Here is a 19782-nt window from a genome sequence, read left to right as displayed (position 1 = left end):
GTGCCCATACTTGTTATAGTAGTAATAGTACCATCAAACCTTTTCTCATGAGTATGAGATCTAAGTTCTTTAGAGGAGTAAACATATCATTGGTATGTATTACAATATCCAAAGAAGTTGTACCATTTATTAAATGTAGAGTTTCTATTCCAACATACATTTTAGGTGTGACCTATTCTACCACAAAAATGGATGGATTGGTTTCTTAATTTTCTTACTTTTAGATTATGTTTTTCATTATCCTTATTTACTTTGGATATTGTTCTTAAATGTTTCCCCACTTTCAATCTTGTTGACTCATTTGTAGCAAAGACCAATTGTATCCTTGGTCATTCTTAGAGCTTTGAGTTGGTCATCTATCTTCTCAAAGTTGTCATTGAGCCTTCTTTGCTTCTTATTTCTTTATTTAGTACTCTTTATTTCTTTTCTTATTCTTTAAATCTTCTTATCCTTTTTTCTTACATTCTCTTCCTCTTTTATCTTTACTTCCATGGCTTCACTTAGTTCCTTTTCAAAAAAAATTAATGCTAGTGTAGCATTGCTTTTCTATTTTTGCGCTTTCCTTGGCCTTTATGGTGTTTCTTCTAGCTCTTTCTTTATCTTTGAACTTGACTTGATTGAATTCTTATTGTTAGATGTGAGGTTGAAGGTGGTTTGTTTTGATCCATCTGATATTATGTTTTCTACCATCTACTCAATAATCACATGGATCTCACTAAGTTTCTTAATGGACTTCTTTCTTTTAGATAAGGAATCTTTCATCTTTTCTTTTAGGTCTTCTATTGTATGAAGCACTTATAAACATAGTAATTTCTACTTGAATGCCTCTATTTGATCTTCCCTCAAGCTATGAGGCTTCAAATTTTTAGGGTCTAGGAATTGATACCAATTTTTGGTCCCAACTAGTACTGAGAGTGGGGTGCATCAATACAGACTCTAAAATAGGATACTTTTTTTATTGCTCGAAATATATTAACTAAAAAATACTTGACTTTCAATGAAAATATGAATTTAGTAATATAAACTAATATTAACTCACACAAAGGAATAGTCATCAATGGAAAAATAGATTTTGTATGTGGAAACCATTGATGTGAGGATAAAAAATATAGTGTGGATAATATACCTACTAGCCTTTTACTATAGATAAAAGGTTACCCTATTAAGAGCTATAGTGTATTCCTTTTGTGGGAACATTTTATCAAGAATGTTAGTAACCTATTAAGATTACAAATAGACTATTTAGGATGCCTACTTACAAGATTTAGCGCTCCTTTTGAGAGGCACATGGTTAGAGGATTTAACAAATTCTTACTACTAAAGAATGCTTAGTTAATATCTTACAAGATAATTATAGTTTTTAGAAAGAAACAAAAATGTGATCTAGAATAAATATGACTTGCATTCTTGATATATCTCCAATGTATACCTCTTGAGATATTATAGGCCCCCTGACTCATGGGTGCACTTGGTGATATCTTATTTATTCCTTGGCTATTCAATTTACTACTCACATGTGTCTACAATATATAATGCTACATCTAGTTAAATGTGGATCTTTGTTTTCAATCTCCTCCTTATTATATTTCATCTATAATATTCGTCCCTCTTTGTCTTATAAGTGTGACATTTTATGTTCTTTTGGTCTCTACTATCTTCTCAAATTCATAATATATCTATCTCAACATTATCATTTATTCATTCCAACAATGTACTTAATGTGTGAAGTATCATACTATCTATGGTTTTCAAAACCTTAGGAGAATATCCCAGTCAATCCAATGAGTTCAAAATTTGAATTTGAGTTGTTGAGTGATTCAATATAAATCCATGAAACCTACAATATACTATCTAGACTGGTGGTGTAGTCCATCTACTCTAGGTCTCAACTAACTTCAATTGTCCTTATTGTGTTATGTCCCTATTAGTATATTAACTAATTTTAATTCTTTCCGTATCGAATCACCCATGTCATAGTGATGACTCCTTGTACTAACTTTGATAGCTTATATCCTTTCTTATTCTCTTGTGCAGACAAGTAAAGATATCTATAGCTACACATGAGATGATGTGTGCTCTCTGACTAGTTTCCAATTAGTAAAAATTTATTTATACCAACTCTAATATATTATGCTAATTGGACAACATACTTATACCAACACACTAATCTAATCAATCCTTGCATTTTATTTTAATTACAAACTTTTATTTATACAAGAGGATGAAGACATTGATTAAGTTGAATAAATTAAATATAACCCAACTGAAGGGGCACTAAAATGACAAAGTTGGGTGATAGTCCTTCAACAATGCTCTATATAGATCTAAATCTCCAATGAATCACAATAAATATATTGAGAATGAGAACTGTATGGGATGACCCTATAAAACACTTGTGAACAATGTTCCCTTCTTTCAGTGCTACTTGAAAAAATATAGATGTAGCCACCAACAAAAATGCTATACTACATGTTAGGAGGTTAGAGAATATCCAAATAATAATTATAGGCCACCAAAATTATTAAGGACAAATATAACACATTAGAGAAAAAAGTCATTAATTCAAGGAACTTGTACAAGAAACTAGTAAAATAAAAGACTAAATAATAAAAATAGAAAACACACATACTTTTGATGAAAAAATATTTTGGCACAACATGGTAAAAATATAACTTTTGATTGCATAAAATAGAAATAATTGGGTGCAAACACTCCCATTCCCTTAATTAAATAAGCCCAAGTATTTATTAAAGACATTATATTGAAGGTGCTATTTGAATAGAGGGGGTGGGGAGATTAGTCTATAAGCATGTGAGATGTGGATAGTGTATCCTTCATTTCTAAAACCTCTTCCTTTGGTGGTTGAAATTATAGATATTCTAGGGTCACCTTAGTTTTTTAACCCATTCTCTAATCCACTATTTTGCAAAATACTTCTCCATCTAGTTTCTTACTTGGGTTCTCTTAACATGCAAAATGTTCAAAGGAGAAAACAAACATTCATATGAGTAATAGGAAACAATTCAATCACTCTAGTTGGATAAAAAGAGGAAATAACAATGTAAAGAGGAACTAGCTATCATCCATGCTAGGGAATTTTATAGTGGTACATTTTACAAATTAGAGGTCTTCACTAATGTTGGCTAGGACTTTCTCCAAGATTCCTAGGAATTTTGATTTTTTTAAATGCCTAACCATCATATTCATGCTTCCAATATCAATGTTAATCATAGATCAAAGAGTATCATCCATCCTCTCCTCATAAAATCAAAATATTATTGTCCATCAATCAAAATTGTAGATAAGTTAATAAGCATGTATACATAAGAATAGTAAAAAGTAAATTTCTTGCAAATTTTATACCATAGGTATTTGAGGTTGTGCCTCACTAGTGGATGGATCTAGACCTATAGAAGTACCTAATTATCTAACAGATGACAATCCCTACAAATGAAACAAAAGTAATGCATTAGCACATGTTATTAAACTTGAGTTCCAATTTATATTATTTTAAGTGCAATTGAAAGTGCATACTGTATGAGGGATGTCAATACCTAAAGGTTTCAAGAAAATGTTATACTGTCTCCTAGGAGGAACACTATCATTAATCCTCTATTCATTAAAAATCAATATACATTATGGGCCATACAATTATATATATGTGCAATGTAAATAATTATGTACTCTATAAATTATAATTAAATTTTTACGTACTACTCCTAATTGTTCCCCCACACAAATAAAGTTAATATGTTATGACACATCAAAATCATCATCACCACCACCATGAGAAGCATTAGCCTCATCATCAAAATCACCACCCTAGGCACCCTAGGAATCCTATGTAGTATGTAGATCACTTTGGGGGCCTCTACATATATCCCCACAACTAGTACAAATGTGTCCAAGGCTAGGAACAACCCTCTCCTATGTCTACTACTCTACTTAATCACTTGAAAGAGAACTTAGTGAACAAAGAGTAGATGACATTTATTTAGGATGGACATGCATTAGAAAAAATAGTGTAGGAAGAGGAACAAGAGATTGAGGGCATCGGTAATTTCTTGTATTATAACTAAGCTTTCCCCCAGGCCTATCCTAAGGCATCCCTACACCAACCCCCTGAAATGGTTTCATAACAAAATAATTGGGTTTTAAACCAAATTCAAACTCTTCCCATAATTTTTGAAGAAAGTACATGGGAACCTCATAATCAGCATGGGGTGTATGGTTAGAAATAATTTAACACCACTCCCAAAAATGCTCTAATATTGGGACGTGTACATAATATAATAGACATGCAAAGCTTCTTGTCACTTATAGGTTCACCCATCTTTAGGTTCTAAAAATATCTTCTTGAATTAATTTTTGATATTTTCAAGTCATCTACCTATTTATAAGATAACTCATTAAAAATAATATTCTCACACAGATTCCCTCCATGAATGAAAGCTCTGTATCCCAACATCCAAGCTTCGAAATGAGTCTACAATGCTTTGCATATTATCTGCAAGACAAATTAGCTAGGGGAAGAAAGAAAAGGGGGATGTGTCTCATGCCTGAGAGCATCAATATCTTGCATGATATAGTGTATGTTATGCTTCATGCTATCTTGTGGCTCCTAACCAACTACGTCATCCATGGACATAATCTGCATACATACATACGTACATACATATGTATGTGTGTGTATATGTATGTATATATATGTATGCATATATGCATATAGATGTATATATATACATGTTCACACACACATATATATATACATATATACATATATATATATATATATATATATATATATATATATATGTAGATATGTGTGTTTATATACGCATACATATATATATGTATATGTATATATACATATATGAATATACAAACATACATACATACATATATATATATATATACATACATACATATATATATATATATATATATATATATATGTATGTATGTATATGTATATATATATGTATATACATATATACATATATGTATATATTTATTTATGTGTGTGTATCTATATGTATATATATTTATATACATATATATGTGTATGTACATGTATGTATATATATATATATGTGTATACATATAGATATACATATACATACATACATACATACATACATATATACACACACATATATGTGCATATATATGTGTGTATGTATATATGTGTATATATATGTATGCATGTATATGTGTATAAATACAAATATATATACATATACATACATATGTATATATATATATATAGACACACACACACATTTATGTATTCATATATATATATATATAGAGAGAGAGAGAGAGAGAGAGAGAGAGAGGATTCTATCTACACACATATTATCAAACTATGCCCCTAGTATCCATCCAATGGACTCAATTCACAAACAACCTGCTTTATTTCTACTAGGTCTATGCTTTGATGGTGTTGTAGTAGCCCCATCCAACATAAGATGGCCTCAGTAGGTGGAAAACTTATAACCCTATTCCTATTTTCCCTCTATATCCTAGTTCTTAGAACTCATTCTTTATCTAGCAATGCATGTAGATGCAGTCCCCCCCCTACTATTTTATGCTTCTATGACCCTAATATTTGTACTATACCACCCAACCTGACCCCTATGATTCTATGGGGCTTACCCCTACTATATATAAGGTAAGGTAAGGGGCAAGTTATTGCTCTTATAATAGTAGGGTAGAAGGTCAACTGACTAAGAGAGCCCTAAAGAAATAAGAGACCTGTGGGCCCCTAAAATGGCAACACACACACACACACACAATTTCAAAATTACTAAATTTAATTAAAAAATCTAAAACATAAATCTAATTACATCTTTAAAACTATTTTTATATCTTTAACTATGAATACAACTTTAATTTTAGGGTACTGATATGGGTTAATAGTACATGATTCTTATTTACATATAGAATTTAGCATCTATGATAGGGTTAGGAATCTAAGGTTTGAAAGTTAAGTTATGATCTAGTTAGTCAGTTGATTTTTAGAGTTAGTTTTAGAATTAGGGTAAGGGTTTCGGATTATGCTTTAGTTAGGATCCAAACTAGTAATGTTGCTCTAGTTAGGATAGGATTATGGTTAGAGTTCAAACTAAGATAAAGCCATATAATTCATCTATAAATCTAAAACATAAATATAATTACATCTTTAAAACCATTTAAACATATAATACACCTTTGACTAAAAATATATCAAAAAGGGGAGGACAGAGATAAAACTATAATTAACAATAATTAAATGAACACCTAAAAAATCTAAAACATAAATCTAACTGAATATATAAAAAATAAAAATTTAAAGGCACGTGACTAAATATTAGAAAAGGGAGGAGAAAGAAAGGAGAGAGGGAGAGGGAGGGAGAAGAGAGAAAGATGATGGTAGTAGAGAGTGAGGTAGATGAGAGATCATATAAAGTTCATTTATCATAGGTTGGTACTAATTTAAAAAATGGAAACCTATTTTATATTCAAAGAAAAGAGATTAGGTACGTGTTATGAATTAAATAGACCTTTTTTCTGAAAATGATAAAAATGAATAAATTTAAGTCATATCCATTCATGCCACTTCATTTGTGTTAGAATTGCTTTGGAATAACTAAGATGGTGGGGGGGGGGGGGGGGGTGAATCAGTTATTCAAGGTCCAAATATCCTATTCAAACTTTTCACTAAGTGTAGCGAACCCATTCAACGATTCATTCTTCCAAGCTTTAAGTTATCTAATTAGCAAGTTACTATAAAGCAACATGCAAGTATAACACATAAGAAATCAACACATGACACAGTGATTTATGTGGAAACCCAATTTGGAAAAGACCACCAGTAACATGCTACTCAATTCTAACTCTTCTAAAGTGATGTCCTATGAAAGGCTTGCCCTATTAAAGGCTTACAACACACTATTAAATGTGACCTTGTTACAGGATTTAACCACCTTGTAAGAAGTGCACCTAGTTAAAGGACTTTAGAATATTCATTTGAAATGCCACCCTGTTAAGGGATTTACAAATGGTTGTTAGGCCAACCTAAGTCCATAGGATTTTCAGATCTAATACAATTTCTAGAGAGTATTAGAAAATCTTAGCTTGACTACAACATACATCTTATCTTGCAAATCTTAGATCACTTCTTAGCTCATACCCTTGCCTGGCCTTCAATCGCTCTGACTCTTGACAACTTTCCCTTCTCTCAAGCTTTGTCTCCTTGAGTCTCCATACTCAATGTACTAGTGCAATCATCTCTTCATGACCACTCATAGAAGTAGAGCCTCTATGTTCTTCCTTCTTCTAGATGTCTTCTCCTTGACACCCTTCTAATGACTTTGTAGATTTGGCTCTTCAGCAACAACAGTATCAACAGCTCTTTGCTTCTTGGTCTATGACTTCTTAAATAGAAGTCTTGGAGTAGCTTTACCTACTCGATTCTTCCATTTTTTAATTTCAATTTGCATGGATTAGGTAGGATTCATTGCATCTAACCGATATTCTATTTCCTCTAGAAACTTCTTGAATAATCCTTTGGAATTCACCCAAATATGATTTACATAGGATTTTGTGCCAACAACTCATCATCCTCCTATGTGCCAACAACTCATCATCCTTATCTTCCAACTTGTTCACAAAATTCAATGTAACCACTATGTCAGCTTAGATTTGGAAAATCTTCATCTTTTGAAATAATGCAGCAACTCAGCACTATTGAAATACTGGTGCTCTGCACATACTATGTTACTCAACATCAACTATGTTTTTCCTAATGCTCGGCACTTGAAGATCGCTCAGCACCAACTAAATTTTTTTTGATGCTTAACACCTGATCTTCACTTGGCACCAACTAAAAGTTTTTTGATGCTTGACACCTGATCTTCACTTAGTAGATGAAGATCGCTCAGCACACAGTAGAATTGTCTATTACTCAGCTTCTACTAAGAATATTCTCAGCTTCAACTAAATTTCTTGACACCCACTAATGATCTTAGTTTAAGCTTTGCAGTCAACCTTGTTACAACTTCTTCCTCCAATAATTTTGAGTGTGACCAACCTCTGTATCTTTGAGTATGTCATCAATACATTACTTAACCATTGTCTTAACTAATCCTTGCACTTCATTACAACATCATAAATCAACCTCTCCCTTAGGTGCTCTTGTTACATCTTGTTGATCAAATCCTCTTCATCAATGAACTAAGTGATAGTACTTGGATCTTATAAGAAAATATCATCCCCACAAATAGCAGGTTTGACATCAATGACATAATAATTATTGAAAACATTCTTTTACACCAATCAGCTTTTCAATCATATTTCCAACAATCTCCCTCTTTGCCATTGATGGCAAACCAAACCGATCAACCGTTAGACTAAACTATTCAACCACAACCTTACTAGGTTAGAATAGTAAGTGAAATGCAAAAAAATAAATTGTAACATCACATCTCCTTCTACTATTCTGATTGCTTCATTTTAGCTTCTCCCTCTTTGTTGTTGTATCCTTGTTCTTTGTCTCTCTCCCTCTGTATTTCTCATCTTCTACTATTTTGATCAACCTCTGAAATCTCCCTCTATCTTTTTTTGATCAATTTTCTACTACCTTTCTTTCTTTTTTGATTCTTTATCTTCAACAGTTGTTGATCAGTTGTCTACTTCTCCCTCTTTAACAACAATTACAAAGACATATTAGAATCTTAATATGTAGCTCTTATAGGTTCATTCAATTTCTCCCTCTATCACCTTGCTTGTGACTGATTTGGAATTTCAGCACTTCTACTACTTTAGGCATGGATCCCAAAGTAAACATCCTTTGCATCAATGTATAAAATCTTCAACATTTAGCTTATTTGATGCAAGGCATACTTGCTTTTTGGTTCAAATAGCCTTAGCTAGGGGTATCACCCCTAACTTACCTCTAAAATACTCAAAAGCATCTTTAGGTAGTGCTTTTGTAAAGATATCAACAATCTATTCTTTTGAGCTAACATATTCCATCTTCACTTGTTTTTCTTCCACCAACTCTCTTACATAGTGATACTTGATTGCAATATGCTTAGTTTTAGCATGCATTACTAGATTCTTTGATACATTAATGGCACTTTTATTATCACAATAAAGTGTCATAGGCTCATTTACTTCTTCCTTCATACCTTGTAGAAAATGTTTGATCCATACAATATTGGTGTAGTTTATAGTAGCTGCCACATATTCAGCTTTAGCACTAGACTGTGAGGTGCAGCTTTGCTTGTTGCTGGTCCATGTAATCAACCTCTTTCCTAAGAAAAGTGCTCCTCCACTAGTGCTTTTTCTATCATCAATTTTACCTCCCCAATCTGCATTAATGTAAGCTTTTAGTTCAAACTTCTCATTTCTCTTGTACTATAAACCAAAGTCATCAGTTCCTTTCAAGTATCTCAATATTCTCTTTACTACCATTAAGTGATTTTCTCTTGGATTTGCAAAAAATATTGCAACTATTCCAATAGTTAATGCAATGGTTGGTCTACTATGTACAACATATTATTTTTCTAATCATTGACCTATACAATGTCTAATTTACTTTAGTAGACTCATCATTCTTGGATAGTTTATGGCCCTTTGCTATTGGTGTGTTGACTAGTTTTGAGTCTTCTAGCCCAAATGTTTTGAGTACTTCCTTGATGTATTTGGATTGGGTCACTATGCCATGCTTCAACTAATGTACTTGTAATCCAACAAAGAATTTGATTTCTCTGAACATTGACATCTCAAATTCATGCTTCATTTGATCAGCAAAATCTTTGCATAAAACATCTTTTCCTCCAAATATTATATCATCAACAAATATTTCTGATATCAAAATGTCTTTACCCTCTTTAGCTTTGATGTACAAGTTGTTGTTGTCATCTATTCTTTCAAAAACTATTTTCACAAAATATTTGTGCAACCTCTCATGCCATTGCAGACCATGTCCTTGTTCTTCTCATCAACAAATCCCTCTGGTTGTTCTATGTAGACTTCCTCTTCCAATATACCATTCAGAAAAGTAGACTTCACATCTATTTTGTAGACTTTCAAACATTTATATGTAGTATATGCAAGTAATGTTCTTGCTCCTTCCATTCTTGCAATAAAGGAAAATGTCTTTCCATAATCTAGTCCTTCTTGTGCATAGCCTTTGCAAACTAATCTAGCTTTGTTTTATGTTATCTTACCATTCTCATGAAGTTTCTTTCTAAACACCTATTTTGTACCAATCACATTCTTATCAATTGGTCTAGGAACTAGAGACCATGTTTTGTTCTTCTCAATATGATCTATCTCTTCTTTCATGGCTTTATACTAGTCATCATCTTGTAGTGCATCTTTTACTATTTTAGGTTCAACCTTGCTTAGCAGACATGATTCATTCCTGAACCTATTCATTATCATTAGTCTTGCATCCTTGTCACCAATGATTTGATTTGCAGGGTGATGTTTTCTTACATACTTGGCTAATCTAGGTTCAATCCTTCTTTCCATGTTTGATCCTTCAGCTTCAGAGTCATTTCATTCTTCTTCAGCTAGCATTTCATCATTCCTTTCTTGCATACTATTTTATGAATCATAATGTGCATTTTCTACATTCTACAGCTCGATTTCTAAATGTAGCTTGGCATTCACTAGTTGAGACTCAGTAGATACTAAAGTTTGTTACTAATTTCCAACTTGATTTGCAGCATTGTCTTCAATTGTCATTCCTTCATAGAAGTATACAAAGGACCTGTAATCCTCTGTTTTCTTTGACTCATCAACTTGAACTTCTACATGCTCATCAAAATTTACATTTTCACTCTCCACAACTTTTTTGGTGTTAGTATTCAAACACTTATATGCCTTACTTCTAGTGGAGTATCCAAGAAATATGCCTTCATCACTTTTTGCATCAAACTTGCCATTTCTAGTATCTTGTAGAATTTACAATGAAATACTTTGAAATGTTTAACATTAGGTGAATGACCATACCATAATTCAAAAGTTGTTGCATTTGTACCTTTCTTGACTTGAACTCTATGTTAGAGTAATTATTTTTTTGCACTTATTAATTAAATCACTTTGATTTAATTAATTAAGTTTCTTATTACTCTAGTTTGCTTAAGCTATCTTGTAGGTACATATAATTAATATTTTATTAATTATATTGTGCAACCTAGCTTTTTTAGGCTTTAGGTTACCCTTTTCGAGTTTTGATCTCCTTTATAAGGATTGATCTCTTTGTAAAAAAAAATTTGAATCCGTTGAATAATATTTTTCTTCTTCATCTGAGTTTTTCAAATCAAACCCTTGCCTCTTCTTGTCTTTTTCTTCTCCATGATAGGTTTTCTGCATGCAAGTTTTCTTGGGCTTCATGGATTTGTTGTGCACTTTTGCTCAAATCCTACATGGTATCAGAGCCATATCTATTGTAGCTTGTTCAATGTTTTAAGAAAAAGGGAGAACAAGGGTTTGGCAAACCAGATCTTGTGTTTTTTTGAGCTTTTTCTAAGAAAACAAGGGGTTCACCAATTTTTGGAGCAGTTTGATGCCAAACGAGCAGTACCATTGGATCTAGAAGGCTCTTTATAGTTAAGATTCATATAAAACTTGTTTGTTTTGGCTTCCAGGCATTTGGAAAAAAATTAGCCCCCCTGAGAGGTCCTATGGATGTGATTTTTCATTTATTGCAAAAAAAATCAAAGAAGCATTTTAAAAAAAATGTGCCACTGGCACTCAGCCGAGTGGCCACTGTGGCCTACTTCTCCGTCGGTGCTCTACCAAGGCCAGGCCACCACTAGCTTGCCTCCCACCTCGATGGTGCCTCTCATTCCTCCACCATTTTGCTGCTCTCAGCTAGCATTCAGCAACCTTCGCACCACTCCTCTGCTATAACTTTGCTCCTACACAGTTGTCTTCTCCATCAGCACATGCATGGACATCTGCGATGTGGCCCCTACCAAGTCAATAGGTTGACTCAGCCCTTTGCCACATGTCATCCACACATGGCCTTTTCTTTTGCAATGACCCCTAGGCCATCAAATTTAAGCTAAGGTTTTGATGACATCATCATGATGTCATCCTACATTAGCACCCCTACCAGCACTCTAGGTCCTTTTTTGACCTACTCGCAATTTTTTGGCCATATCTTGAGCATAAAGAGGTCTTTTTCTGATTTGAAAGAAGTGCCAAAAAGCTAGTTCCAAGATGGAGACAGTGGTGTAGGAGTTTTAGGGTTTTGAGGTAGTTTAGTTGCCTATTTTTGTAGTTAAATCTGAATGTTTTGTTTTACACTCCAGGAGGCATATCTTGAGCATCCGATCTCCAATTTTGGACTTCTTTATATCGTTGGAAAGCTCTTTCTGTGCTCTTTCTAGTGATGTTGGTTGTTGTTCCAGATTGTATTCCAGGCACATCCTATTTAGTCTCTTATGGTTTAGCATTCTAGTAGATATCTTGTTTGTTTCAAGTTCGGGGATTGATTTTGTTGCTTCAGATACTTTGTTTTGGCCTCTACCTTCTATTATTTCAGCCTTATGTTTCTTTTTATCATTGTTGATATTCATTGTAAGCATCTTTATGCAATGCACTGAGATAAAGTGCCACTCTTGTGTTTCAGGATCCTTTTCATCATTGTGATTCATTGTACTCGCACTATTTTATAAAATGCCATGGGGGGGATAGTTGTTTGCCGCTTATAGGCCCTCTTTCTCTTTTGCCTCATGCAGTGTCGATGACACGTGCATTTATAGGTGTCTGTACCTCACTCTCGATGTGTCTGGTTCCTATCTTGTAGGAGATTTTTTGGCCTACCTTTTCAGTTGCCTATCACCTCACTTGCTTTAAGGGGGGGTTATATTGTTGTTCTATGCTTCTTTGGCTGATGGTTCATTGGTGTGAGCTATGTATTTAGTACATGATCCTACATACTTGGTGATTGCAGTGGCTGGTTACCTATACATTTTGGTGAGATGGATCATCTACCATATAGACACACTTGGTTTGTGCCTTCTATTTCCATGGAGGTTCTACAAATCAGCATTTTTGATAGAGTTTTGTGACTTTTCATGCTTTAGTGATTCTCTTTTGATCTCTCTTTGTTCCTTCTTTTGGAACATTCTTTGCTATCTCTTTTTGGAGTAAGGTTTTTCCCGTGTGGTTTTCTCTATTTCTCCTCTTTATAGAGATTTTTTTGTGATTGGGTACCTCATCAGACCTTGTTGTCGGGACCCAATTTTCTTGCTTTTATAGCTGTGCTAGTTTAGCTTACTTCTTGAGCTTCACTTAAGGGGGGGTGTTAGAGTTATTATTTGTTTGCACTTATTAATTAAATCACTTTGATTTAATTAATTAAGTTTCCTATTACTCTAGTTTGCTTAAGCTATCTTGTAGGTACATATAATTAATATTTTATTAATTATATTGTGCAACCTAGTTTTTTTAGGCTTTAGGTTAACCTATTTGGGTTTCGATCTCCTTTATAAGGATTGATCTCTTTGTAAAATTTTTTTGAATCCATTGAATAATATTTTTCTTCTTCGTCTGAGTTTTTCAGATCAAACCCTTGCCTCTTCTTGTCTTTTTCTTCTTCATAATAGATTTTTTGCATGCAGGTTTTCTTGGGCTTCATGGATTTGTTGTGCGCTTTTGCTCAAATCCTACACTCTATTCAGTGTGTAGATTGCAATACTTATAGCTTCTCTCTAGTACTTTAGTGCAACATTTTTCTACATCATCAAGGTTCTAGCACACTCAATCACTGACCTATTCCTCCTTTCAGCAATACCATTTTGTGGTGGAGTTCTTGGTGTTGATGTTTGCCTTTTGATACCTTTGTCATTGCAGAATATTTCCAACTCTCTTGATGTGAACTCACCTCCTTTGTCTGACCTTAGGCATTTCAGGTTCTTTCTTATTTCCTTCTCAACTCTAGCCAAATACCACTTAAACATTTGGAATGCATCATATTTTTGCTTTAAGAACATAGAAGTCATCATCCTGGAATATTCATCTACCGATCTATAAATGAGTCAAGCACTTGCTCAGAATAGTTCACGAGTTAGATTTACAAAGACTACATTAGTCAATCTAACACTAGGATCTTTTAATTATTGGTCTAAATCCAACATGTAAATTCAAATCTCTAATCTACTAAGATCAAAGAAATAACTATAAGAAAATCACAAAGAATAGAACTAGGATGATAACAGAGTTCACTGAGAATCGGCTCCATCTCTGGATTCGCCAGAAAAATGAATTGATCTATTACCTTCAAGACTTGGAAACACCATAGGTTACAAAAAGAAGTCAGCTTTCACCTTACAAGAGGCCTCCAGAAAGAAACTTCGCCTATGACAAAAACTCCAATGCCAGCAAGATGTCCTTACAGAAGAACAAGAAGAAGCTTTGCAAAAGCTTTTACAAAATGTAGATTCTTCGCCAAGTTACAAAATTCCTCCAAGGAATGCTTGTCTTACAAGAAGAATTGCTACGAGAAGAGTTGAGAAGGATTGGATGATCAGCTGATGGCCCCCTTAGGAAGACCCTCCTAGTCCCCTTTTATACATAAAAATAAGCCAAAATTAGGCTCAAACAAATTGTTTTAAATATAGGGCTTATTAATTAACCCCCTTTTTTGAAATCCCCCTTTGGCCATTTTAGGGGATTACCCTTATCACTAATTTTGGGGTGAATTGTTAACAAATTAACAAATAAACCTATTTTTAATAGGTGATTGGCCAGTTGATAAGGGTTAAATACAATCTACACCTTTTATCTCTTAAAGCACTCAGATAGCGCAATGGTAAAGTTTACTTTGGTCCTCCATCTAGTTGGAGGTTCAAATCTCGTCAGTGGATTTTAAGCACCAAAATCTGAGCACATAATCCTGAAATAGAAAAATGCACGTACTATTCTTGAACACCATTGGTGGCCTAATAGTCACCACTTTGACTTGGATGGAGGAGGTTGGGTGTTCGAATCCCATACCTAAATTTTGCTTGAAAAGATAAACTTGCCCTTGCCACATAGGTGCCATGTGGTACAATGTTACTTGCCAAACCATGACATGTGTCATCAAATGATTAGATCCTATTGATGGTACTTGTCATGTTTGCCACATCATATGTTGACTATACATGCCATGTGTCATCATTCTAAACTGCCACAACACCATGCTGACATCATTGTATGGACATGCCACATCACTAGTTAACTTTTCCTCTAGTAAACTTTGACCACTCATAACTTTTGCATACGAACTCCTTTTTCAACAAAATGAATGTCATTGGAATCATGATAAGAAGAGCTTTTTGATGATGCCAACTTCAACCAATTTGGTGATGATGACATTTTTGAGCTTTTTTCTCATCCTTGATAGTTGAGTTGACCAACCTTTGACCAAGCTTTGACTTGCAATATCTTACTCAAACAGACTCCTTTTTCACCTATTCAAGTTGTGTTATATTTAGAATTTAGTGCTCTACACAATGGCACAACTTCCAAGAGAAATTGGAACACTTCAATTTTAGGTCCTAAAGATCCTCCTGGATCAAACCTCCCCACTAAAGAACTTTTGGTCCTCCAAAAGTGTATAATTCTTTCAAAATATCTCGCATTTGCCACAATCTGAATCTCGCAAACACACTGTCGCATCTGCTTGGTGCGGCCTTAAACTTCAATAATTTAGGAATTCACAACTCCTCATGATGTAGTTCAAGAATGGAACTTAAAATACCCAAAGCAAGAAGTAAAAATTGAGTATGATAAACCTATCCCTCGGTGTTTCTCATAGGCTTTTCGCATTCTACATCTCTCAGCTTCTTCTAACTTGTTTTTGTTTCTTCTCCAACTACTCAACCACGGTATTTGTGCCTCAACCTAAAATATTCCATCACCTTTGTACTTTAGAATAGCTGATTCAAGGCTCCAACATATAGCTTGGGTCTCATCCATCTGAAGCAACAAGGTCATCAATAAATCCTTCAAGAACTCCAACCAAGTTCAAACTTATCCTATAATTGACCATCACCGAGTCTTCAAGTTGAGAACATACAAGGTCATTATTGACCTTTCTCAATAACTCTATCTGAAAAGTGCTCTTCAACTAAAGCTTTATACTGAAAGAAACTACAAATTTCTATCATGTAGTAAGAAGTTACCAAGTATCTCTTTCCACTGATTACAAGAGACATGGCTTCCAAAAGCCTTAAAAATTCTTAATCGGGAAGAAATACAACTTCATAAATAATTGTTACAAGCAATTTTAATGAGTTTTATTCTCACAAAACCACACTAGCTTATCAGCATTATTCTATAAAAGTAATACCCAACAAGCTGATGTTTCTAGCTAGCAAAAAACTATTCCCAACTCTTACAAAGTTGTTCAACAGAACCTCCCTTCTTGGGTTTCTCACTCCTCTATTGTACTTCCACTAGGACTGCTTCAGGAGTGGTAGAGACTATTGGTGCTACTACAAGAGTGGTGGAAACTATTGGCACTACTTGTGCCTTAGTTTCTTGCTTGGTGTTATCAAGTTCCACCTTGATCCCTTCCTTGCCTACTTTTGGCTGACTGGATTCTGCAACAAACTTAGGGAAGTCTCAAAGTTCTGGGTGCAACTTCCAACACTTCTCTATCCAATAGCCACTTATCTGGTAATGGTTGTAAAAGTTTTGGATCTTTTCATGCATCTTCTTCATAGAAGACTCAACCTCAAAATGATCTAGAGAATTTATCTTTGACAAGGCTTCAGAGTTCTTGTCAATTTCTCTCAATCCCAATCCTAGCTTTCGAGGCCTTTTCTTTGCCTCAATAGGATGGGTCATGCCTTGTTCTTGGATGCCCAAGCCTTTGTCATTGTATCCCATCTTGGACATTAGTTTCCAATTGATGCCCTTTGTGTGCTTCTCAAAGCTTCCAATGGAGTGATGTTCAGGTTCTTGCTTCTGTACTAATGCAGAAGATGCCTCTATCCAATCACTATAGTTGGTAGGGGTTTGAAACTATCTCAGGTACTCCAGTTGTTCACAAAAAGCATAGTGGCTCACATTCTCCTTTGAGCCATAATTAGCCCATCTTCCATGGCCACAAGGGAATCCTTGCTTTGGCAAAGACCTCACATCTAACGATGTAGTCATACTTCCTAGTGGAGTGAGTGGAGAGTATGAGGAACTTCTAGGTGGGGTGAGTGGAGTGTATGAGGAACTTCCTTCTACTCATGGGCTTTGTGCATACATGCCCACACTCTCTGAACAAAGAGGACTCCTTCCAATGTTCTCTCTTCAAAACATCTCATGCAAGCTCTACTTTTCTCAATTAGCTTCTTCTAGAAGCCTTCAGAGATTTTCATTCTCCAATTGAAGTTGATGATTGGCTTTTTCCAATTCTTGGATTTGATCATCTTCTTCTTGACGGTCTTGGATGAGTAGTTCTACTTTCTCTATGATGGAGCGAATACTTGCCATCATAGATGGAGTTAATTCCTCCCTTTCTGGTGTCATCATGAGCAATACACCTACAATCACCTCATATACAATTTGCCAAACTGGGCTCTGATACAAAATTTGATGCATAAATGAGTTGAGCACTTGCTTGGAATAGTTCACAAGTTAGATTTACAAAGACTACATTAGTCAATCTATCACTAGGATCTTTTAATTATCAATCTGAATCCAACATGTAAATTCAAATCTCTAATCTACTAAGCTCAAAGAAATAATTGCAAGAAAATCACAAAGAATAGAACCAAGATGATAATAGAGTTCACCAAGAATTAGCTACATCTCTAGATTCACCAGAAAAATGAATCGATCTATTGCCTTCAAGACTTGGAAACACCACAAGTTACAAAAAGAAGTCAACTTTCACCTTACAAGAGGCCTCTAGAAAGAAACTTCTCCTATGACAATAGCTCCTCTAGATTCTTTGCCAAGTTACAAAATTCCTCCAAGGAATGCTTGGCTTACAAGAAGAATTGCTATGAGAAGAGTTGAGAAGGATTGGATGATCAACTGATGGCTCCCTTAAGAAGACCCTCCTAGTCCCCTTTTATACATAAAAATAAGCCAAAATTAGGCTTAAACAAATTTTTTTAAATATAGGGCTTATTTATTAACCCCTTTTCCAAAATCCCCCTTTGGCCATTTTAGGGGATTACCCTTATCACTAATTTAGGGGTGAATTGTTAAAAATTTAACAAATAAACCTATTTTTAATAGGTGATCATCCAGTTGATAAGGGTTAAATACAATCTACACATTTTATCTCTTAAAGTGCTAAGATAGCACAATGGTAAAGCTTATTTTGAACCTTCGTCTAGTCAGGGGTTCAAATCCTGCCAATGGATTTTAAGCACCAAAATCTGAGCACATAATCCTCAAATAGAAAAGTGTGCATACTATTCTTGTACACCATTGATGGCCTAATGGTCGCCACTCCAACTTGGATGGAGGAGGTTGCATGTTCGAATCCCATAACTAAATTTTTCTTGAAAAGATAAACTTTCCCTTGCCATGTAGGTGCCACATTGCATAATGTTACTTGCAAAACCATGACACATGTCATCAGATGATTAGATCCTATTGATGGTACTTGTCACATTTTCCACATCATATACTGACTGTACATTCCATGTGTCATCATTTTAAACTACCACAACACCATGCTGACATCATCATATAGACATGCCATGTCACTAGTCCACTTTTCCTCTAGCAAAGTTTGATCGCTCATAACTTTTACATACGAACTCCTTTTTCAATGAAAGAAATTTCATTGGAATCATGAAAACGAGACCTTTTTGATGATGCAAACTTTGACCAATTTGGTGATGATGAATTTTTCAACCTTTTTTCTTGTCCCTAATAGCTGAGTTGACCAACCTTTGATTGGGCTTTGACTGACAATATCTTTCTCAAATGGACTCCTTTTTCAGCCGTTCAAGTTGTGCTAGATTCAAAATTCTATGCTCTATGCAATTGCACAACTTCCAAGAGAAATTGGAACACTTCAATTTTAGGTCCTACAAATCCTCTTAGATCATCTACAAATAGCATTATGTATCTGTCTCCTAAGTAGCTTTGCACTTCTATTGGGCCACATAAGTCTTTATGGACTAACTCTGGTACTTCTTTGGAAGTGTATGTTTAGCTTTTGATACTATACTTAGTCATTTTTCATAGTTGACATTGTTTGCACATTGTGTTTATAGGTTTGTTCAACTTGGCCAACCCTCTAACTTTCTTTTTCTTGCTAATACTAATCAAATTATCAAAGTTAACATGACATGGCCTTTTATACCACAACCAGACATCATCAAGTCTAACAACAAGACATGTTGCATCTTCCATATCTCTATAAAATAGATTACTCCTAGTTTTTTCACCTTTTCCTATTAGATTTCCATCAGTGTCATAGATCTTGGCAGTTTTGTTTCCAAATTCAACTTTGCAACCTACATTGCCTAGCTGTGATACACTCAACAAGTTGTAGTTCAATCCTTCAACATAGTCTGCATTATCACATGAAATTTTCTTTGTAATTTTGATAGAGCCTTTTCCTTTGATTTGACATGGGGCATCATTACCAAATCTAACACTATTTCCATCATATTGAGTAAAGGTAATGAACTTACTTTTATCTCCAATCATGTTATGTGAGCATCCACTATCTATTATCCACTTGTCATTCTTGTTCACATAGGTAACTAATGTTGTTGCTTCATCTTCATCCTTATTTGATTCATCCTTCATGGCTACATAGACTAC

The sequence above is a fragment of the Cupressus sempervirens genome, chromosome 4 (genome assembly GCF_028749045.1).
Source record: "Cupressus sempervirens isolate cs-2001-9-10 chromosome 4, ASM2874904v1, whole genome shotgun sequence".
In the NCBI taxonomy this organism is placed as follows: domain Eukaryota; kingdom Viridiplantae; phylum Streptophyta; class Pinopsida; order Cupressales; family Cupressaceae; genus Cupressus; species Cupressus sempervirens.
The sequence above is the reverse complement of the archived record's forward strand: the minus strand, read 5'-3'. Positions refer to the sequence as shown.